The sequence below is a fragment of the Myotis myotis genome, unplaced genomic scaffold (assembly GCF_014108235.1).
Source record: "Myotis myotis isolate mMyoMyo1 unplaced genomic scaffold, mMyoMyo1.p scaffold_m19_p_6, whole genome shotgun sequence".
Lineage (NCBI taxonomy): Eukaryota > Metazoa > Chordata > Mammalia > Chiroptera > Vespertilionidae > Myotis > Myotis myotis.
Window position 1 is genome coordinate 61,665,146 of NW_023416368.1, and position 24,956 is coordinate 61,690,101.

Genomic DNA, 24,956 nt, shown 5'->3' on the forward strand with positions numbered 1-24,956 from the left:
CAAATCGCCCCAGTATTAACTACAACAATCAAGGCTTAACTACAACAAGACTGCGCACAAAGACCACAAGGGGGTGCACCAAGAAAGCATAAAAAATGCGGAGACAAAGAAACATGACAGAAATGGAGGATATAGAGCTAAAAACCGCACTTTTAAGGTATTTCAATAATTTTCTAGAAACTGCCGATAAATGTAGTGAGATCCTCAAGAAATCTAATGAGACCCTCGATGTTGTGATAAAGAACCAACTAGAAATTAAGCATACACTGACTGAAATAAAGAATATTATACAGACTCCCAACAGCAGACCAGAGGAGCTCAAGAATCAAGTCAAAGATTTGAAATGCGAAGAAGCATAAAACACCCAACCGGAAAAGCAATCCGGCAAATACCTCTGTGCAGGGCTTGGGCGGGGCAGGTCACACAGGATCAACAGGGTGGGCCGGAGAGAGCAGTTATGGCGGCTCTCAGTCCTGTCCCCAGGGGCTCTGCCTCTCTGAATCCCAGCACCCGCTGCAAACCTCGGAGAGAAAGCTGCACTCGCTCTGACCGAAGCCAGACAGTCCCGTTTCTCCGGTTTGAGTCTGGGTCCCTAAAGACTCGCCTGTATCTGGAGCTCAGAGTCTGGGACTCCCTCCCGATTGAAAACGCCAACCGCGTCCTCCGCCGCCAGCCCGCTCCGCGCACTCCGCACCTCAGAATTTGACTTCAGCACTGTGCCTCCTCTGAGTGTCCGTATGCGTTTCTCTTTCCTCCTAGTTGTAGGACTTCCACTCAGCCAGCGTTCCTGTGGTTCTGGGAGATGTCCGTTCTGTTTTTTAGTTTCACTTTTGAAGTAGTTGTTCAAGGCAGCAAACTCCGGCATTAACCTATGCCGCCATCTTGGTTCCTTCCTAAACTACATTTTTAAAGATGCACACATAATTAGGGAAACTACCAAGAAAGTGGTTACTGTAAAAGTCACAGCAATAGTTACCTCAAGATGGAAAGGAGCAGGATCTGGAGGAAACAGTGAGGTGGATGATGTCTCAGACTGTAACATATTTTATTTCTCATACTGGGTGTTCTCTTCATATTTATTCATCATGCTCTTCAATGGTACCTTATGCCCTTTTCGATATGAGTGTAATGTTTCACAATTTTGAAAAGGCTAAAAAAATAGCTGTGTATGGGGCCAGGTAGGTGCTTAAAGCATTGGAGGGACCACTCTGTAAAGAACATATTTTCTGGCCACTGTGCTTTACATCTAAAACTAATGCAGAATGGTCTTAAATGTAGACTATAATTGAAAAGAAAAAGAATTTTTAAAAAGCCTGCTGAAGCAGAAAATCTTGTACAAATACCATTGAACTTGAACAGCATAAGAATTTGGGGAAAGTAATTGAAAAGACTAAATCACATAGGTTTGGCTTAGTAATGAATATATATATATATATATATATATATATATAATTATTAGAAACTACTAATGTGTGATTTTTTTATTGTCATGTGGTGGGGAGTGGTTGGTGATTTTGAGGCTGCTTTTTCAGTTACAATAAAACATTTCAGACAATAATCACTAGAAATTAGAGAATGACAATACAGCTTTGCTGCTGGTGAAACTAACAATGAAGAGCCTGCAGGCAAGGCATGGTGAGGGAGGTTTTAATGAATCAGCATGCTTATTTTAGAATAAAGGACTCTCCCATCACTTCCTGTGTCCAGAGTCTATTATCGATATCTCTATGGGTGACATATCTTCCAAGACCCCGCTCCTTTCTTTATTTGTTGTCTTGAATATTTAGGAAAGGTTTTGTACGCTGGCTGATTCTCACATGAATCTTTCAACAAGAAGTATCTAATAAAAAAGGATAAACTAATGGATTCCTATTAAAATATAAAAAATAAAATCATGGGCAGCATGGCAACAGATTTGGTCATAAATCCAGGCGCTCACTATGTCAGAACTAAAACATATTTACACATTAAATGAGAACATTGTGAACAAGTACACAGAAAATAGAGCTATCAACAATAATATAAATGAAAACCAGCCCTTATCTAATTTGACACTTAGAGAATCCTCTACCCTTCATCATCCAGGGAAATAGAAAAAGAACTAAATGACAAATAGAGGTGTTCTTTTCAGCACCTCTAGATGATTTTTCCTTTTAATCTTTATTCTGATTATTGGGTCATGGTTCAAACAAAAGATGACTTTTCTGCAATAAGAACAGATTTTAGCTCCTTAACCCAGTGCAAAGCCAACACCTATTTATCACTTAATACCTGTCAAGTGCCTTACATATATGATCTTTTAATCCTCATAAAATTTCATATCATAGGCAAGATTATGCCCCCCCCCCCCCCCAATTCTTTAGAGGAAGAAACTCAGGCTCGGAGAAACTGAGTATTTGCACACAGCAAACCAGAGTCAGAAGGCAGTCCCAGGAGCCTGATTCCAGAGGCCACAGTTAAACCGCTACATCATATGAGATGACAACTGCCCTCCCATCATCAGAAAGTCTCAAGAGACCCCACAGAACTTCCTGGCACTTCTGAAAATGCATCGAATGTGCTGCTTTAACGACAATCCATAGAACAGTGCCTGGGCAGCATCCTTCACATCTGAAAGAAATTATGGCAGATTTTAGAAGCACATGATTCATTCCCAGAAATCTTATCCAGGCAATCTATTACAGCAGATAAAGGATCAGAAACATTTCTAGAGGTCTGCAGCAATGGCAAGATTTTCAATTATGAAAGCATCAGAACACTTACTGTTGTCTCATCTGCTATTCTGTCTTCATCCCCCGAGGCTATATTCCCACGTGCCTCATCACTGCACTTTTCACATTAGATGCCATTTGTTTAGGTTTCTCTCCTCTCTACTAGATTTTGAAAACCAATAAAGCAAGGAACTTCAAATTCTTATATTTCCAGTACAGAATCTGGAATGTAGCAAACACAATAAATATTTCTAGAATCCAGGATTAAGCACTAATGTAATGTGTTAGGTGCTACAGGAGATATTTTTTTTTTATGTTATCACATATATTCCTCAAAAGAATTTAACAAAGTGAAATACTCATATTAGCCTTATGCTTAAGCATATAATTACAGGCTCATGTTTAACTGCAGATAACTTGCTCAGGGCCATGTAGGCATTAATGGTGAAGTCGGAATTTGAATTCAACACTGTCCTATTCTGGAAATTTCCCTTCTCAAATTCTGTACTGTCTTGTTCTCATGCCTTAAAATTAGTAACTTTTATAAGGAAAAGTTGATCATATTTAACTAGTAGACTCTCTTTTTATACAGCTTTATGATCATTTTCACTGTTTTGGCTAGCATGTATTAATATTCCTTTTGAAATAGCTTTAATTTTCTACATGGATAATTCCTTAAGAGTTAGACCTCTTAGCCCCATTGTAACCCTCTTCCGTGTCCGCATATGCAGAGAAATGAAGAATGCTTGTTCTTTCTGGATTGCAAAGACTGAAGAGCTGAGTAGTGAAAGCAAGTTCCTGCTGATTGTGTGTTAGATAGTAATATATAATGGCAGTGGAGTTACAGAAAACACAAATTATTCTTCTGAGTTATAGCTACTTCATTTTTAATAATTCCAATATAATCCCTAGCTATTTAAGGAAACAGAGATTGATTGATGCAAAAGAACACTCCAGTTTGAGGCAAGAAGAAAATGAAAGCTTTTTATCATTTTGGAAGGCTGCAAAGATAGTGACAGACTTTGTAGGTGTGGTTGCATCTAGGATTAGCTGTTTTTATTAGAGTTATTTTTTTCTATACAGTTTGCTTCTGTATTTTGTTTTTAATGAGAAGTTAAAGGAACATTACCAGAGCTGTGGGAACAATTTCACACTTCAAGTAAGGGCTTGGGGAAAACATCCAACTATGTATTTGAAATAAAACACCCTACTCATTCTGGATTTTTTCCAAAACTCAGTCACAATAATGTGAACTTTTGAGAACTATAAAACAGTTCTCTTTAAGGTGATAAAATTAAAAATAAATTCAAAGAAAAATGCTTACCAAGAATTGCTTACCCATAGCAATTCATGGGTTCTGAGGTTAAATTATTTCTGTAAATAAAGCCAATGAAATTATGACACTGTCTAACCATTAGGACAAGATTTAGACAAGAGCTGTTAATAGGTTCTTTTTTTTCTATTATCCCATTTACTTCCTGCTCAAACCATAAAACACGAAAGTATAAGAAAATTAAGTACAGGCCTTAATTAGGAAGGACAGAATTAGGAAGGCAATTAGGGAGGCAGAAAAATTAAACCATTTATTCTGGGAGATAATGAATTACCCATGATTGGGGCTATAAAAGCAGAGAGTCGACAACCTCCATTTAGGATATAGTGGAATATTGAGGACTAAGTCATAATTAAAGTCTTTTTCCAAATCCAAAGATCTGTGATTCTAATGCTCATTTGTGCTCATGGCTTGTACTTCCCTGCTGTGAGGTCATCCTACCCTCTCTTAGTTTAACTTTAAAAATATATATATTGTTGAAAGTATTACATATGTCCCCCATTTCCCCCCATTGACCTTTCCCAGCCTGCCCCCACCCGACCCCACCCCCATCCCAGGCCTTCACCACCCTATTGTCTGTGTCCATGGGTTATGCATCTATGCATACAAGTTCATTGGTTATCTCTTCCCACCCACCCACTCACCCTCCCCTACCTTCCCTCTGAGGTTTGACACTCTGTTGGGTGCTTCTATGCCTCTAGGTCTATTTTTGTTCATCAGTTACATAGTTTCACTTTTTAAGAACAGGATTCACTGTCAGCCTTTGACTCCTGCCTGGCTGTAAACCATACCTCTGGGCCCATGAGCAACTCTGTCCAGATGGCAGTTTAAAATGGAGTGGAGAGTAAAACTACCTCTGTGCTTGCTCTTAGAATTCTATCCAGAGATTACCTGCCCTGGTCCTCCTTCAGTCCCGATCCACTTATCTATCTATAAACATAACTAGTGAGAGGAGGGTTGGGAATCAAGGTCTGGCTCCAAATCCCATGTTCCTATTGCACCATATAGCACCCATTATCCTAGATGTTTGGCAAGTGAGCAGTGGAATTTCAATTTGCTGCTGCTTGTGCTCTCGCTCAGCTCGCAGCCTGGCAAAGTTGCCTTGCCTAGAGTGTGCATAGGTCAGGGTCATGGCCAAGCCAGGTTTTCACAGCTGAAAAGATTCTCTGGCCCATCATCCAGGCTATCACTGATGTCTTCAGGGTATCAACTGTGTCCTTTCAAAGAAGTGGAACTATGTTCCTGCTGATAACATCCCACACGAGGGAACCAAGTGAAATGAAATTATGACACTGTCTAACCATTAGGCCATGATTTAGCAAGTAAATGTGTGTTCCCCCACTGGATTGGAGAAATCACAGAGCCATTAAATTAAACTCAGAAAGTATCTTGGAAGTTTTTTATAACTTACTTTTTAGAGATGGAGAAATGAAGGCTTAGCAGAGTTCAAGTAGCACAATCCAGCAGATGCTGCTGCTGGGAGCAGGGCTCCAGTCTGTCCTTCCTACAGCATGGTCCTTCCACACTCACCATGGAGGAAACTGCGGGTGAGTTACCCTCTGAGTGCGTCAGAGGGAAAGCAGGCACTGATTTTTCCACAGGAGCCAAAGACCAGCAATAACAATACAATAAGCTATTAATACACTTCTCAAAAGATAAGCTGTTCAAAGAAAAGTGCTCAAAACAATGTGAAAGCAGATAAGATCAAAGAGCTGCTAGAGGAAAAGAAAGTTGTAAATTTAAAGGACAGTTGACTCTTAAAACAACTTAGGTTTGAACTGTGCAGGTCCACTTATATACAGAAACTTTTCAATATGTACATACAGTACTATAAATGTATATTCTCTTCCTCATGCTTTTCATAGCTCTTTTCTCTGGCTTACTTTATTGTAAGAATACAGTATATAATACAGATGACATACAAAATATGTGCTGATCAACTGTACATGCTACCAGTAGGGCTTCTGGTCAATACCAGGTTATTGGTTGTTAAGTTCTGGGGGAATCAAAAGTTATAAGCAGATAACTGTGTTGAGTAGAGATGAGCACCCATAACTCTTGCACTGTTCAAGGGTCACCAGTATATAGAATTTGAAACACCTGATCTGACTTCAGTAGGCACATTCTCAAGTATTAAATGTTTTCTTAAAATATATTTTTATTGATTTCAGAGAGGAAGGGAAAGGGGGAGAGAGATAGAAACATCAATATGAGAGAGAATCATTGATCAACTGCCTTCTGCACACCACCCACTGCAGATGGAGCCTGCAACCCAGACATGTGCCCTGACTGGGAATCAAACCGTAACCTGGTTCACAGGTTGACACTCAACCACTGAGCCACACTGACCAGACTGATAAGTGTTTTTGTTGTGTGACATATATATATATATATTTACACACATAATTGATTTCAGAGAGTAAGGGAGAGGGAGAGGGAAAGATGGAAATATCAATGATGAGAATCATTGATCAGCTGCCTCCTGCACATCCCCTACTGGGGATCGAACCTGCAACCTGGGCATGTGCCCTTGACAGGAATCAAACCTGGGACCCTTCAGTTTGCAGGTCTGATGCTTATCTACTAAGCCAAACCAGCCAGAGCTAAAAAATGTTTAAATGAACTTCTCAAATACTTTTCTTCTTTGCAGCAAATTTACCTATAAATATAGGATAAAATCTGGCTGTTGGAAAAATGAGGATATAAGTTAGCTAATGCTAAAAATATTTTAAGCAGTGCTAAATATGGCAACAAGAGCATGACGTGAGTCCATTATTCAAACAACAGGCTTTATCCTGTGAAAATTTCAGCCCCAAGTGAAAATTTCAGCCAAAAGTATAGGTGGAAAGGCATCATAACAATGAAAAAATGAAGGCATTTTCCCCCCTAAGGTTTAAAACAAACTCTTATGACATAAAACTCATATGATACATGGTACCGATGTAAAATTTTTACTTTTGATATGATATAATCTATAAATATAAAAGCCTAAGCAACCGGAATGCTAGAACAACCCGTCACTCTGACGCGCACTGACCACCAGGGGGGAGACACTCAATGCAGGAGCTGCTCCCTGGTGTTCAGTGCGCTCCCACAGCCAATCTCCCCTGGTCTTTCTCCTAATTATATAAGATGTAACTGTTGGGGAGAAGTTGGTGGAAGGCAACTTCCTATGAATCTGTAATTATTTCCAAATAAAATGTAAAAAATACTAACTTTTGAGGAAGTTGGCTAATAAAAATAATGCACAGTTATTGTACATCATTTCATGACCTCTTATTATTATGATCAATTGTGATTACTTTAGTGTACAGTTGGTCTCTTGCTTCTGCTGTTACATTATTTTTTTAGCCCACGTTAAGCACTATCAGGAATACAATGTAGATTCATTTCCAATATCAGCATCAAAAGCAACTCACTAAATGTCAAATATATTTTTCCATCAATTCAGGCTGCTATTTTACCATTTAGATATCTGAACCTTCACATTGGTTCATAGTTTACTTTGCCTGATGTTCATTCAGAAAATTAATCTCAAAGCACAGAAGACAGTCCTCTGCATTGGTTCATTTAAAGACTGCCAATGTTGACAGAATCTTTTTTGCTGTTATATATTGTGATATTGTGACTAAATTCTGTCCTTAATTGAAATGGCAAAAGGCCTGATCTTAGACATTTTTAATTTTATAAATATAGTCTAAATGAATCATGATTCCTATGCCACATCCATAATGTTCAGTTACTTAAGGACATTAATATGTGCTTCTAATGGAATGTTGGAGTTGGAAAAGACCAAAAGAGTCATATAACCCACACGCCATGCTTTATAGATGATAAACCGCAGGCTTAGTAAGGTCAGATGACTACTTGCTAAAGCTACCAGTTATAACTGACAAACCTGGGACATCTTTATCATTATAAACAATTTGTAGCTAAATTTTCTTTGCCTGAGTTTTTTTTAAAAAATCACCTCCCCCACCTGGCAGCAATGTGACTTGAGGCAAGTGATGTACTTTATCTGTGCCTCAGTTTCTATACCTGTAACATGGGGATATGTATTAATAGTGCAGTTGTTGAAGTTTTTCTGAGGTGGTTTGATACCTTTAATTCTTGATATGCTAGGTTTTAGCTGAGGTGATTTTATAGTAATTCTAGATATTCTTTTTTAAATTAAATTTATTGGGTTGCATTGGTTAATAAGATTATACAGGTTTCAAGTGTACATTTCTATAATACATCATCTGGATGTTGTATTGTGTGTTCACCATCCAAAGTAAAATCATCTTCTGTCACCAAATATTTGACCCCCTTTACCCTTTACTATCCCCTACTACCCTTCCCTCTGGTAACCACCATACTATTGTCTGTGTCTATGAGTTTTTGTTTATTTTTCTTACTTGTCCATTTGTTGCTTTCAGTTTTATATCCCACATATGACTGAAATCATATGGTTTTTAACTTTTTCTGTCTGATTATTTTGTTTAGCATGGTATTTTCAAGGTCCATCCATGTTGTTGCAAATGGCAGTATTTCATCTTTCCTTATGGCTGAAGAGTATTCCAATGTATACCATATACGCACCACATCCTCTTTATTCAGTCCTTTACTGAAGGACACTCTGGTTGTTTCCATGTCTTGGCCACCATGAATACTGCCGCAATGAATATAGGAGTACATATATCTTTGTGAGTAAATGTTTTCACATTTTTTGGGCAGATACCCAGAGAAGGGATTGCTGGGTGATATGGTAACTGTACTCTTAATATTTTGAGGAACTGCCACACTGTTTTTCACAGTGACTGTACCAGTTTACATTTTCACCAGCAATAAATGAGGGTTCCTTTTTCTCCACAAACTCTCCAACACCTGTTATTACACGTCTTGTTGATAATGGCCATTCTAACAGGTGTGAAGTGGTATCTCACTGCAGTTTTGATTTGTATTTCCTTAATAGCCAGTGAAGTTGAACATCGTTTCATACATCTGTTGGACCTTTGTCTGACTTCTTGGGAGAAGTATCTGTTCAAGGTATTCTGCCCATTTTCAATTGTTTGTTTGTTTGTTTGTTTGTTTGGAGAGGAGTTATATGTGCTTTATATATTTTGGATAGTAACCCCTTGTTGGAGCTGTTGTTTGCAAATATTTTCTCCTATTTGGTTGGTTGCCTTTTTGTTTTATTGGCAGCTTCTTTCTCTTTCTTTCTAATTATTTATTTCTTTATTGTCTGTGTTTTGTATATTTGTATTTTCTGTGATACCAAGGATCATATATATTTTGCTAAAAACTTTATACTGGGTACCAAGCACATGATTAGTATAAATGAAATTTAATTAAGTAAATAAATGTGGATAAAAAAGTCCAAGGCATTGACCATCTTAAACGGAGATAATTCATGTATATACATGATTGCAATATAAGTAAATATATACCAAACACCATATAAAGGACAAACTAATTATCCTGGGAACATAGAGTATAGAAAGATATGAGGGCAACATTAAAAAGTATTTGATGTTTAAATGGAGCCTTAAACTTGACAGGCAGAGATGGAAAAGAAGACATTTCAAGCAAAATCAACTTTACAAGTAAATGCATGGAAATGGAAAAGTTCTATTAGGTATAACCAAGATATAAAGCAGGTTACGACAGTAGAATTTGTAGAAAGATAAGATAAACTGTGATCAAATCAGAGAGAGATCTGAATAATGGGTTGAGGGTTTTGCACTTTGTTCAGTAGTAAAGAAAAAATTATTTCAAATTTTAGGCTGGATAGTGACATATTCAATAGTAAACTCAACAAGAGAGATTGAGAGAGGATAATACAGACCAAAAGGGTGACACTGGGGATGAAAAATAATAGATGACCAGAGGTTCCAATCTGGCCTTCTTGAAATGGTAGTGTCCATCGAAATGTCTCCAGGGATACAGAAGGCCCCCTGCATGTTTATGTAAATATTTTAGTGTAAGTATATTTTCAAGAGAGAGAGAGTCATAGCTTTTTCAAAAATCTCAATCAAGTCTCTAATCCAGCCGTGGGCAAACTACGGCCCATTTGAAATGAATAAAACTAAAAAAAAAAAAAAAGACCGTACCCTTTTATGTAATGATGTTTACTTTGAATTTATATTAGTTCACACAAACACTCCATCCATGCTTTTGTTCCGGCCCTCCGGTCCAGTTTAAGAACCCACTGTGGCCCTCGAGTCAAAAAGTTTGCCCACCCCTGCAATCTCACAATGTCAAGGAGGCTGGCTTACTTGCATCTAGTTTTCTCTTCTAGGGATACTTGATGCTTATCCATGGTCTTGGTCTTTCCTGCTTTGTCTGAATCATTTCATAGAGTAAGACACTCTACCTAAATTAATGACAGCAAAAAAAAAGAACACTCATTAAACACAATTATAATGCATGTATATCATTTATACTTATTTGTTTCCATCCAGAAGAGAGTATTTTTTGTCTTCTCACTTATCTTAGCTTTTGAATCCAAGGCTAAGAATTCATATTCAGTGGATTAAATATATCCACCAGCCCTTTTAAAACTAACCTCCTCTTGACCTTATCATGAGATTTATAAATTTCGTTCCGTACGTTTACTACAAATTACCTCTTAAAGGGCATATGCAAATACTCCAGCCATATATCCAGATTAGTTTTTTAATACATAGATTAAAGAATCCTAAAAGCAGGTTTCTAAACAAAGAAGCAAAGTACTTCAGATTTCTATTCTGAAGACTATTTAACTCTTATAGATTTTCAGGAATTGTTTATTTTCTACTAAGGGGATTTTAATTGGTAATGGTTTCTTGCCATGGTTTTCCTAGGTGTGAATATTAGCCATGAAGCCTGTTTTCTCAGTCACTGAAAGCATAATTTAGAAATGTTGGTATTGATCTGTTCTTGCAGTGCAGGCTCTGGCACCCCAGTCAGGCAATCTCTCTTACAGGACTCAGGCATTCATTCCCTTAGCTGTTGGTAGCTGGTTGATTTTAGGTCTTGCCCTTGACAATGAGAACTCCTCCAGCCATGCTTCACCCATAGTGCAAGAAGTCCACAAGCCAAGGGGACATGCTCACATGGAGTTCGTGTCCCTCCTTCTGTACTACTGCATGGCTACTCAGGGCCTTGAAATCCCTGCTCAAACAGACTAAATCTCACTTCCTTAGTAGAAAGTAGTATAATTACGACAATTATTCCATGTTTCTGTACATTTGACAGAAGATGTTTTTGTACTTGCTTGTTTTACTCAGTATAATTTCCTGGAGATTCATCAAGGAAGTTGTAAGTATCAATGGTTCATTACATTTTAGTACAGAGTAGTATTTTCCAGGATGAGGCATTACCAGTACAGTTTGTTTAATCATTTTAGGACATGAGTTGCTTCCTTTTTGGGGTTATTATTAATAAAGTTGCTGTAAACATTTGTGTATGGGTTTTTCATGTACATAAATTTCCATTTTTCTGGAGCAAATGCCTAAGAGTGCAAATGATAGATCACATAATAATTACATGTTTAGTTTTTTAATTACATTTTTATTGTTGACATTATTACAGTGTTCCCCATTTTCACCCCCTTTACTCCCCTCCACCCAGACCCCACCACCCCCTCCTTCTGGCCCTCACCCCATTGTTGTCTGTGTTACTGGACTATGCATATATGTTATTTGGCTATTCTCTTCACTTTTTGCATCCCATCCGCCCCACCCACCTCCCCTCTGACATCTGTCAGTTTGTACATTTACACAATGGAATACTACGTAGTTGTAAAATGAAGGGAACTCTTACCTTTTGCAACAGCAGGAATAGACCTGGACACTATAATGCTAAGTGAAATAAGCCAGTCAGAAGAAAGACAAATACCACATGATCTCACATGTGGAATCTAAAGAACAAAATAAACTGATGTACATTTTTAGTTTCATAAGAAACTGCCAAACTGTCTTCCAGATTGGCTGCACCATATTACATTTACACCAGCATTGTATGAATGATCCAGTTTCACATCCTCACCAACAGTTGGTGTTATCACTATTTTTATTTTAGCCATTCAGATATGAATATAGTAATTGTCTCATCATGGTTTTAATTTGCATTTCCCTAATAGCTAATAAAGTTGGACATCTTTTCAAATGCTTATTTGCCATCTGTATATTTTCTTCAGTAAGATGTCTGTTCATGTTTTTTGCCCATTTCTAATTGGATTATTTATTTTTTCACTGTTGATTGTTTTGAGTTCTTTATATATTACTAGAGGCCCAGTGCATGAAATTTGTGCATGGGGGAGGGGGTGTCCCTTAGCCCGGCTTGCACCCTCTCCAATCTTGGGGGATGTCCGACTGCCGGTTTGACCGGCAGTCAAACATCCTTCTCACAATCGGGGACTGCTGGCTCCTAACCACTCACCTGCCTGCCTGCCTGATTGCCCCTAACTGCTTCTGCCTGCCAGCCTGATCACCCACTAACCGCTCCCCTGCTGGCCTGATTATCCCCAACTGCCCTCCCCTGCAAGCCATCTTGCAGTAGCCATCTTATGGTGGCCATTTTGTGATGACATGAGGGCAGACATCTTGTGATGACGTCATGCGGAGGTGCTTTTATTATATAGGATTCCAGATATTAGTTCTTCGTCAAATATGTGCTCTGAAAATATTTTTCCCAGTCTATAGTTTATCTTTTTCAATCTCTTAAGAAAGTCTTGTGCAGAGTAAAATTATTTAATTTTGATGAGGTCCAACATATCAAATTTTCCTTCTATAAATTGTGCTTTTAGTGTCAAGTCTAAGAATTTCTTTGCCTAAAATTTGAAGATTTCCTCTTATGTTTTTCTTAAATGATTTATAGCTTTATGTTTTATTTATTTATTTTTAATATGTTTTATTGATTTTTTACAGAAGGATAGTTCGAAAGATTGATCAGCTGCCTCCTACACACCCCCTACTGGGGATGTGCCCGCAACCGAGGTACATGCCCTTAACTGGAATTGAATCTGGGACCCTTCAGTCCACAGGCCAATGCTCCAAACCAGTTAGGGCTAGCTTTATATTTTATATTTAATGTCGATGATCTATATTTTGAGTTAGTTTTTGTATAAAGTGTGAGGTTTCAGTTGATGTCCATTGAATTAGCTTTTGCAAAGATAAATTGGCCGTATCTGTGTGGGCCCATTTATGTGTTTTCTATCCTGTTTCATTGATTTAGATGTCTACCCCTTCACCAATATCATTCTGTCTTGATTAATGTATCTATATTGTAAGCCTTAAATATAAGGTAGAGATATGTCTCCAATTTTATTCTTCTTTTTCAAGAATGAATTAGTAGGGGTAGAGAGATGGGTGGAGGTGGAAGAGGGCATAGAGAGGATAAATGGTGATGGAAAAATAAATATAAAAAGGGATGAATTAGCTATGCTAGGCCTGTACCTTCCAATATAAATTTTATAATAAGTTTGTCTATATTATTACAGATTTTTGCATGCTGAGAACTTTTACTTAAAGGTAATGGTTAAGCATAAAATGTTCCTTTTTTATAGTTACTATTACTAACTAGAAGATAGCATTGCAGCTAACAATATAGTAAGCACCTTTATTAAAAATAAAATATGTGCTATTATTACTACAAATCTTCCATTAAGAATAGAGCTTTTGGGACCATGTAAAATTTTGGTAGCATCTTATACACAGTGCCAGTTGGTTGAGAATGATTGGAATTAGAAGAGACGTACCATGGTCTCTTGTAACCACATGTGCATCAAGCTTAGAAAAGTAAAGCAAAACTCAGTAGAAGAACATCGTTATTTGAAACTTCCATTTTTCTATTTCATTGGTCTTGTGAGGGGAACGATGTCATTTAAGCTACCCTGCCTTTCCTTGACCTTGGATGGAGAATAAGATACCTCTGGGTTTTCTGTTTTGTCGTTGCCACTATGCTGTGTCTTCAAGCTTAGAGAGCAATTCAACAATTTTTTTTTTTTAATCACATCCCAAGCATATATCTCCCAAACAATTTATTTCCCTGATTCTTTTTTTTTTTTTAATCCTCACTTGAGGACATTTTCCATTGATTTTTAGAGAGTGGAAGGGAGAGGGAGAGACAGAGAGAAACACCAAAGTGAGAGAGACACATTGACTGGTTGCCTCCCGCATGGTCCCTGCAAATGAGGTACGTGCCCTTGACCGGAATCGAACCCGGGACCCTTCAGTCTGCAGGCTGATGCTCTACCCACTGAGCAAAACTGGCTAGGGCTTCCCTGATTCCTTTTAATCCCATTGGTGAACGAACCCTGGTTAGAACCTGTAATAGGTAATTTTGGAAGTTCCCTCTCAGCCCACTGCCACATGTCCTTGAAAGCTGCCATGCTTTTACTATGCACTCCTATTCTCCCCTCTCTCAACTCTAAGGCTGGCCGCAGGTGGATGAACTAGAGATGGATGCTTGACCTTCGCTCTTCCTAATCTACTGTATCTCCCAGGAGTTTGGAATCTGAATTAGAACATGCTAGTCATCCTGAGGGCATAGCAAGCTGGCAGCCAAGGCTGTCACCATGGGGAAGTCTTTTTTAGCCAGCACTCCTGGAATCCACTTTGCCCATTTTCTGTGAGGTCAAAGATAATAAATACTGAGTTTGTATTTTGCCGATGGAAAACTGCACTGAAACATAGGCTAAGCCAAGGGAATGTCTCTTAAGTATAATTCTGCCTCTAAAAATGAGGAGGAAATGAAAAAGGTTTCTTTGAACATGTGAACATGAACAAGGATAAATTATTTCTGGCAAAAATTCCCTAAGGATTTATTTCCAAAGTGAGAAGTGTGGGTGGTTTCTCAGGAGCAAAATGTACTATACAGTGGGTTTTCCTTTGCTTATGTGCTGTTTTCTCCAAAAGATGTTTCTAGTTGTTGTGCAAAGTACAGGAAGATATATAGATAGATAGATAGATATAGATATTAATATATTTTATAGAGAGGAAGGGAGAGGGAGAGAGAGATAGAAAAATCAATGATGAGAGAGAATCATTGATTGGCTGCCTCCTGCATGCCCCCTACTGGGGATTGAGCCCACAACCCAGGCATGTGCCCTAACCAGGAATTGAACTGTGACCTCCTGGTTTATAGGTCAACACTCAACCACTACCACAGCCAGGAAGCTATATTGAGAAGGCTGAAATATACTTTCAGAGTCCTCTTCTATTTTTACCCTCCCGTATCCTCCACATTGTACCTTTATCTTTCATATTTTTAAAGTAAGGCTTTCGTCAGGAGAGGATCTACCAAATACATACTACATACATATGTAAGAGAGAAAGCGATGTGAGAGGCTGCCTTGTGGCCTTTTAATATACACAATATTCAACAGAGCTTATTTTGAGAAAACTATAATCTAAGACACAAAGCTTTAAAAACTTGTTGACTATTCAGAGGAAGGCCTATAATTATCTAGAATGTTAAGAGAAAGAATTAGTTCATGCTGTAGTCCAGAAGCTGAATTGAGCATCACATAGCAGGGGATGCTGCTGCTCCTAATTCATCACACAGCTCTTCTTTCTGTCCCTTAACACAAGGAAGATGGATAGGGATTTGGGGTAGGAGGGGAGAGGAGCCCAGGTATTCTTTCTGTTTTTGATTTGACACTTTTGATTGGGTGTCCTTTATTTTTTAATTCGCTCATTTTCTGAAATTTTTGTTCCCTTCCTCCAATGCCACGGGTTTCTGCCCACACCCTCTCTTCTAAGTGGGGAGGGAGCTGAGTTTCCAAGTGAATTTTCTCTGCTTCGGAAGGCATCACAAGGAAGCCCAAGAACAAACATCGCCCTCTGTTTTTCACAATTAAAGCTTGTTAATTGCATGCGTTTCAGTTTCTAACTTTTATGATCTCTCCCTTTTGTCCTTCACACAGTTGGTTTAGTAAGACTGGGATTGCATCCAAATTATTAGGAAAAACTGAACTATTAGCTGGCTGATTACTGCAGGCAATGCCAAACAGTTCAATTTCCCCCACATGAACATATACATATTTTATAAGTACTGCGCGCTAACCGATTGCGCAACTGGAGCTCCACATATACATATTTTAAAATATTGAATCTGCTCTTGTTTTTCTTAATGCTGGAAAATATCTCCATTTTCCCTAGAAGAAAAATATATGTATGCACCTTATATCAAACCCCTTTATAAATAAACACAATTTCTACTTAGGTCACGTACCAGCTTTGGGTTTACTTGATAAAGATGTAAATAAAAAAAAAGCCACAATAAACAAAACCTTGCCCTAACCGGTTTGGCTCAGTGGATGGAGCATTGGCCTGCGGACTAGGGAGTCCCAGGTTCGATTCTGGTCAAGGGTACGTGCCTTGGTTGCAGACACATCCCCAGTGGGGGTTGTGCAGGAGGCAGTTGATTGATGTTTCTCTCTCATCGATGTTTCTCTCTGTCCCTCTCCCTTCCTCTCTGTAAAATCAATAAAATATATTAAAAAACAACAACAACAAAAAACACCTGGAGATCATTCTTCATCATTATGGGTAAACTTATGTCAGAAGAATAACAAAAATTACTGTTCATTTAAGGTAATAGTAAATAATGCTTATTGAATACTTTCTATATGTTGGCTTTCTTTTAAATGCTTAACTTGTAATATCTCATTTGATTTTTACAAAAATCCTGTATGGTATGTTTTCCTCAAGTTATCATTGTCATTTTCCTTGTGGGAATCACTGAAGCCCAGAAACCTAAGAGAGTTGTTTAAGATCACAAAGCCCAGAGGGACAGAAGTGGTAGTTAAATTTAGAGTCCATTCTGGAAAATATGCCTTTAAGCTCAATTCCACACTTCCTTTCAGTGATCTGAGGAATGCATAAAGAATTTAAAATAACCCTGACTAGTTTGGCTCAGAGGATAGAGCGTCGGCCTGCAGACTGAAGGGTTCCAGGCTCGATTCCAGTCAAGGGCATGTACCTTGGTTGCGTGCACATCCTCAGTAGGGGGTGTGCAGGAGGCAGCTGATCGATGTTTCTCTCTCATCGATGTTTCTAACTCTTTATCCCTCCTCTCCCTTCCTATCTGTAAAAAATCAATAAAATATATTTTTTAAAAAGAATTTAAATTATCTCTTTTAAGCAAGTAAGTATTGTGTTTAAGTACAGCTGTTAGAGGATTCATTCTCAGCCACTGTCTTTGCATTTTTGACTTCTAAAAACATCTTTTATTATGACCCCATTTACTTGGTTCTTACTCATAAAAGCATGATAAATTGCTTCATATTCAATAGTACAGGAGTAAGGAAACGGTACATTTTGATAACAGATGATTGAATACAGTGTGTAAGATTATCTACATGAGATTCAACTAGATCAATTGTGTCTCTCTCCATCCCAGATTTCTTGTCTTTAAAGCTCCTTTTCTAAAAGCCTCTTTGCCACATCCACATGGATCACACAAGCATTGCAAATCTCATCCATCACGGCCACCAGCAGCCTCCACCTTGCACACAGATCCAAATCTACTTTTTCTTTTCGTTTTCCTTGTCTCCCTTTGCGGAACCACCAATTACCAGGAAAAGAAAACAGAATTATCTTAATTTCCCCTCTCCTTTTTGCCAAACATTACCTGTATTTCCTCTCTCTCTACCTCTGTACCAAAGCTTTACTTGAAACTCTTCTCATTTCTTGATCAACCTTCTCTGGTTCTTCTAGGTTGTCAGTTCCAGTCTACCTTCCAAACAGCTGCCAGATTTTCCTAACATGCAAATCCTATCCTACTACTCCTTTGCTTTATTTCTTAGCAGCTCCTCCTACCTTCAGGATGAAGTTCAAACTCCTGCTATCCTTCCAGACTTACCTCCCCAAATGTACGTACACACCTTTCACTTCAATCACACCAATGCACACTCAGTCTCTTATAAGGTCAAATGTTTAATGACTGCTATAATCCCATGGTTCCCAGCCCTACTTAATTGCCTGATTGAATTCTATTCTTCCCCCATACAGATCAATCACTACCTCCTTTTAGAAATGTTTTTCTCATCAAAATGCCACAGCCCCCAACTAAATTAAGTATTTTTTCTGCATGCTTCTACTTCCCTCCCACACTCTATTTACTCTGTTATATATGTTGAAACCTCTACTCATCATTTTGATTTATATATTTTTGGTGCATCTTCTCAGTGTGAGGCTTTCAAAGACAGGGACTATGTTCATCATCTCTCTATCCCAGCACCTTGATTTGTGCCTGACACCTTGTAAGTGCTCAAACACATGCTTGTTGAATTGAACTGACATTTTAATGCGTGCCCTAAAATTGTGATTAGCAATAAACAGAACTATTGTTGGCTGCCCTGAACAATAAGAACAAATGCAAAATGACAGAAAATTGAATATAACAGAAAATAACTTTCAGGGCTGTTATGGCTCTCTGCACATTACATTTAATTACCTCCATATTCTATTTCTACATCTATGCTAATTTATAATATAAGCAATGTTCAAAGATTTATGATTATGGGACCTCACGACTTTGAATCACCAAGCTTCAATTATTTCCGATATAGTTTATCTTCTATCACACACATCTTTTGTGTGCACGCGCACACAAACCAGATTACATCAACCTGAAAGTAAAAACTGAATCACAATTATTATTATAAGTTCAGTTTTTTCCTCTTCTCTACGCTGCTCTGCAGAAACTTTGGACTCCTCACAAATTCCTCCTGAATAATTCTGGGAGAACTCAAGCAGGTTCCCACGTGTGCTGAGGAAACTAGACGTCTTGACTACCTCTTGGACCTGCCATGCTCCTCCTGTCCTGCTCTGGCTTGCCCTGGCTATGCTTTCTGTTGCTGTGGATGCCTTCTGTGTCATAGGCGGTTTTGTGTTCAGCAATATGGTATCTGTGCCAAGAGTGCTAATGCCCAGCCCTCTCCGCTCCAAAAAGACTGTGATTAAAATCAGCTTGGATAACCTAAGACAGGGTCGGCATATGGTTAGGATATTAATAAAATATAGGCATCAAAAATATTTGGTAAATCATTTTACTTGCTATTCAAAAAATTCATTTATTTTGTTTTTATAGCAAAAACATAATTTAAATTTTTTTCTTACATTTATTTAACAATCTGGAATTACTACTACTACTACTATTATTATTATTATTATTATTATTATCATTATTGGTTGTCCACATGGGAGAATCATACTCTCTGCAGTCTCAGGGCCTCAAGAAATCTGAAGGCAGCCCTTATGAACACTAAAGTCCACTGCTGTCCGAACAGCACCTATAGGTGGCCAGTGTGAAGGGTGCTGATGTCCATGCTGCTAACTCCATCTCATCTTTGAAGCCCAAACATATGCTTGACATTTCCCAGATCAATTTTTCTCTTTATTCTATTTTTTTAATTTTTTAAAAAATATATTTTATTGATTTTTTACAGAGAGGAAGGGAGAAAGATAGAGAGTTAGAAACATCGATGAGAGAGAAACATCGATCAGCTGCCTCCTGCACATCTCCCACTGGGGATGTGCCCGCAACCCAGGTACATGCCCTTGACCGGAATCGAACCTGGGACCTTTCAGTCCACAGACCGACGCTCTATCCACTGAGCCAAACCGGTTTCGGCTATTTTTTTAATTTTTATTGATTTCAGAGAGGAAGTGAGAAGGAGAGAGAGATAGAAACATCAATGATGTGAGAGAATCATTGATTGGCTACCTGCTGCACACCCCCCACTGGAGGTCAAGCCCACAACCCAGGTATGTGCCCTTGAATGGAATTGAACCTGGGACCCTTCAGTCTGCAGGCTGACGCTCTATCCACTGAGCCAAACCATCTTCTAGGGCCTCTTTGTTCTATTTTTATTGCAACTTTCTAGTTGTCAGACTTGGGTGTGAATTCATGAACACTGAACTGAAGGACCAATTTGAAGAACTGGATCAGAAATATTCTTTTTTTTTTTTTTTAGATTTTGGCCTTGGCTTCTTAATGGTCTTTCCTCTTGAGATAAGTTGCTTATGGGGAGGCACCCTGGATAGACCCTCCTCCCCTGAACCCTACCACCCGAGGGGAGGTGGATTTATAGGGAAGGCCACTGAAACAAGGTTCTGTATGGAAACCCTGACTCACTAATACATTTCTAAATATTTTTGGTGACAGTTTTTGAATGAAAATAATGTTTTATTTCATCAAACTCTAGTTCACAGGACTACTTCTGAAAGCAACCTGATTAACTGAGATGTTACTGTATCATTTTGATCTCAGAATTCAAAAAAAAAATATTTGAGGATTTTAAAAAGAATCAAGAAATGCACAGTACCAAACATTAAGGTAGCCTGTGTTAAAAATAAATAGGACAATTTAGGTGATACAGACTTTAGTTAACACTTCGTGAAGACAGTCTCTGTTCCCAAGGGTCCAGAGAATTGCAAAATGGGGTAAAAGACGGGAAGCTTTTATAGGAGAAAGAAAAAGGAACAAAGAAGAGAAAAATAGAAAATAACTAAGAACAAGAAACTATAGAGCCCAGAGTTGGCTTGTTTTGGAATTGGATAACTGGATATACAGTATTTCTGGTCAAGTAGAACATTTACAGGGATCTGAAAGTTTTCTAAGTTTCACCCTGTAACACCCTGGGCAGGAGAGGCTCCATTTTGGCCTAGAAGTTTATTTTAACACTTGCCACATGTAACTCGTGTCCAAATTGTCCCTAGATAGTCAGGGGTTGAATCGGAGCTACAGAAGTCAATTGAATACATCATCCTTACCTAATTATTCCACATGCAATGCTCAGTTGGCCTCATCAGTTAATGGAACAAGGATGAGAGGATTTCTTTCTAATCCGTATCTCAATATCCAGGTTTACCCGAGTCTATAGGAAAATTTCCAAAAGCTAACTATAATGATTTTTCTCATTTAAGAGCAAAAGAAGTGGCAGTAACAGTAACAACGAGAGCCAAAGCTGTGTTGATTCTTTTTCTAGGCCATCTGCTCTTCTCTTTGTGCTTTGTATGGTAGCGGCTGTGAGATCATTGAATAACATAATTGAGAATAAGCAAAACAGACTCTACTTTACTGAACCATAAATTGCTAAAATACATAGTCTTGTTTAAGAATTCATCTTTAAATATAAAACTGAACATTTAAGCTATTTTGTGATAAATGCTGTTTATTAGTTTGGGTAAATCTAAGCTGCAATGACAGGAAAGAAATGGAGTGTATTTTTAAAAAGTGGTAGTTTATTTCTCTGTCATATAATAACCAATGTCACCCCCAAAAATAAAAAAATATAAGTAGAAAGTTTAATGAGGAACAAATTGCTTTATCAGAGGTCAAAATTCCTTTAAATATAATGTGATCTAAACAGATATTGCTAAGCCACATTTAGTATCCTATATAATAAAAGCTTAATATGCTAAGTGTCTGGTCAGCCATTCAACCAATCAAAGTGTAATATGCTCATGATATGCTAAGGCCACTCAACTGCTTACTATGACATGCACTGACCATCAGTAGGTTAGCTTGCTGCTGGGGTCAGTTGATCGGGACTGAGGGAGACGGGCTGGACACACCCTGCAGCCCTTCCACGGTCCCTGTGTCCCTCCCCAGCCCCAATCGTGCACCCAATTCTGAGGCCCAGGCTCCTCACATGTAAACAAGGGGTTGTACTAAACTCTTGCATGTCTAAGATTTTGCAAACATATTGACTTAAAAAATAGTAGTTAAGAGTGTAGGTTCTCAAGCCCATTAGCCTGGGCTTGAATCCCAATTCTCTCACTTACCATCTGTTGTCACCTTTGGTGAATGACTTAATAATTATGTACTCAGTTATCTCATCTGAAAATGTGCCAATGATGGGCCTTACCTCATAAGGTTAAATGAGGAGTAAATGAGGCAATATGTGTATAGTGAAGAGGGTAGTGCCTGGAACATGTACGGTCCAATTAGCATTTAATTATGCTGTACATAAAACAACTAGCTTTTATTTTATTTTTATTTGAACTAAATATTTTTTATTTTATTTTTAAATTAAATTTATTGGGGTCACATTGGTTAATAAGATTATATAGGGACCTGGAGAGTATTATGTTAAGGGAAATAAGCCAGTCAGAGAAAGACAAGTATCACATGATCTCACTCATATGTGGAACCTAATGAACAAAACAAACTGACGAACAAAATAGATCCGGAGACATGGAAGCATGGAAAAGACTGTGGAATCTTAGAGGGAGGATGGGGGTAGGTGGGTGGGTGGTGGGAAGAGATCAACCAAAGAACTTGTATGCATATATGCAGAACCTGACACAGTCAATAGAGTGGTGAAGGCCTGGGGTGGGGGGCAGAGGCAGGCTAGAAGGGGTCAATGGGGTAAAAAGAGGACAGATGTAATACTTTCAGCAATAAAGATTTTAAAAATTTTCTACCAAGCTCTATTATCAAGTTATAACATTTTTTTAAAGTTTTTATACCAGAGTTTCTGATTAATGTAAAAATAACCAATATTACCCAAGGAATCAATAAAATTTCAGTTTAAATAAATTAGAAAAAAAGATTATAGGTTTCAAGTGTACATTTCTATGATATATGATCAGTATACATCATGTGCCCACCACCCAAAATCAAATCATCTTCTGAACTAAATATTTTTAACTGAAAAATTTAGTGAGCATTGGTTGGCTTGGCTTTAAGACTTCACACAGCCAATGGAACAGAATTCTTTTTAATAACTAAACAGTTTTCCTCACACCACCTGCTCTTTTCCACCAAAATAATTGATTGCCTTAGAGGAGTCCAAATGAGGTCAGGATTCATGTGTAATGGTTATCTCAGATATTGTTCCATCAAATATTATACAAAAATGACACCGGTGATTTTGGATGGATCTTTGGCAATATGCAAAACAAAATTATCCTAGTTTTCTGAAAAATTGGACATCTTCTTAGCACATTTATTATTACTATTGATGTTCATTAGATGCTCAAGAGTTCAGAAACCCAAGGCCACAAGACTAGTAAGTTGTGGAACAACATCTCAACCATGGTATGGTTAACTACAAATACCTTGTATTTTAATATGCATACCCATATAGTGTGGCTTATTGAAAATTCTAGGTAATGGCTATCTAGCAGTATAGCATATCCAAATCTTTAGATTCACAGAATTTTTTGAAGGCAAAACTCCTGCGTCTGTTATTATTATGTTCTCCTACTTTTTCAGTGTCGCTTTTTGGCAAGATTTTATGTTCCTTGTTTTTCTTTGTCAGTGAGAGCCTCTTACTTTGTTTTTAGTTCCATTTCTGAGAAACATTCTGAACCCCATAGTTCAACGCTTTCTTCCAGGATTTTCCCAGAGGCACATACCAGAGAAGAGAATGATTTGTGTCCTTATATTAGCCAAACAGTCTAGACATCAGCCATTTCCAAGTTAACCTTTTATATACCAGCAGGATAATCCCTTTTATTCATTTATTTTTATGACCTGGACAAAAGAGATACACAGAAAGACAAGAGGGTAAGTTATTCTGAGTCAAATGAAAGAGAAAGAAGAAAAAGGACAGACTAGGACAAAACCAGGATAGCAAAGACTAGTAAAACCCTGTGAATTTGAATAATGCTCATCGCCTACCTTTTTTGAACTCCAACTCCTAGGAGTGGGATCTGTGATCCCCATCAATTACTCAGAGCAGCACATACAAAATCAACCAAACCATGGGTGAAGTTTTCAGCCCCATTTCCCCCTCTAAGAAATTGAGAGAAATATTAAGTATGTTCATTGACTTCAGATATTATTTCAAATAATGATGAAATGGTCTTCTGCTCTTATCATTTTCATTTATTTAAGAGAGCTTTACCAAAAGCTAGCCTGTGCCAAGAACCTGACCTGGTAGTGGGGGCGAGGTGAGGGCGGGCTCTAAGACATATGCTATCCAGGCGATTAGGCACCTTAGAGTCTGGTAAAGAAGATGGACATGTGGTATGATAACAGTAATATAAGGGAGTGGAAGAAAAGAGTTGTTTGTTGTAACCTGATTGTGGAAGAGCTCCTAATTGGTATGCCGCTGTGCGTGAGTGGTGACAGAGCATTTTCCCCGTGTGGTCCTTCTGAATTAGTCAATGTTACAAAGATCTAACAAGGCCTAGCAGCAGGGGTGATACTTTAAATGCCCTCTCAGAAGCTTATTAGATGCTAAAGGACTTTTTTGATTAATAAACATAAAATCAAGCTATATTTCTTGAATAAACACAGGCTGGGAGACAGTCTACTTCAACTAGTAATGAAGGAAAGCGGTATATTAGGCAAAGCCTGATCATTTGCATGTGGCTAATAAGAATATTGCCTAGAATCATCAAAGTAAATAAAATAGGCTAATGGAACAGTCCTCATTCACAAAGCCAAAAATAAGCTAGGGCAGCTGAGGTGGTCCTGGGGGAAATGATTGAAGCAGGCAGAAATCTGACTTTGCAACCTAGCTGTGTACTTCCAGTTCCTTTTCCCCTTTGCCTGGCAACCAAGGTACCCTCCAGACCCCTGGTCTCTTACCATCCTTTTATCCTGTTGACAGTTAGTTGCCCAGAAGTCGCCCTCCAAAGCCTTGGATTCTTTAGCCTCCCTCCTTCTGCCTCACTCCTTGGCTTTTTTTGGGGGGTGGGGCTCCTTTCTTGTTGTGTGGGTTTTTTTTAATTTAAATTCTTTATTGTTTAAAGTTTTACATAAGTCTCCTTTTTCCCCCATTGACTTCTCCCCATCACCCTTACCCCCCAGCATATGCCCTCACCCCCCGCCCCCGCCCCATCTGTGTCCAGTGGTTATGCTCATATGCATGCATACAAGTCCTTTCCCCCGCTTTCCTTCATAGGTTGGAAACTCTGTTCGATGCTTCTATGACTCTGATTCTATTTTTGTTCATCAGTTTATATTGTTCATTATATTCCACA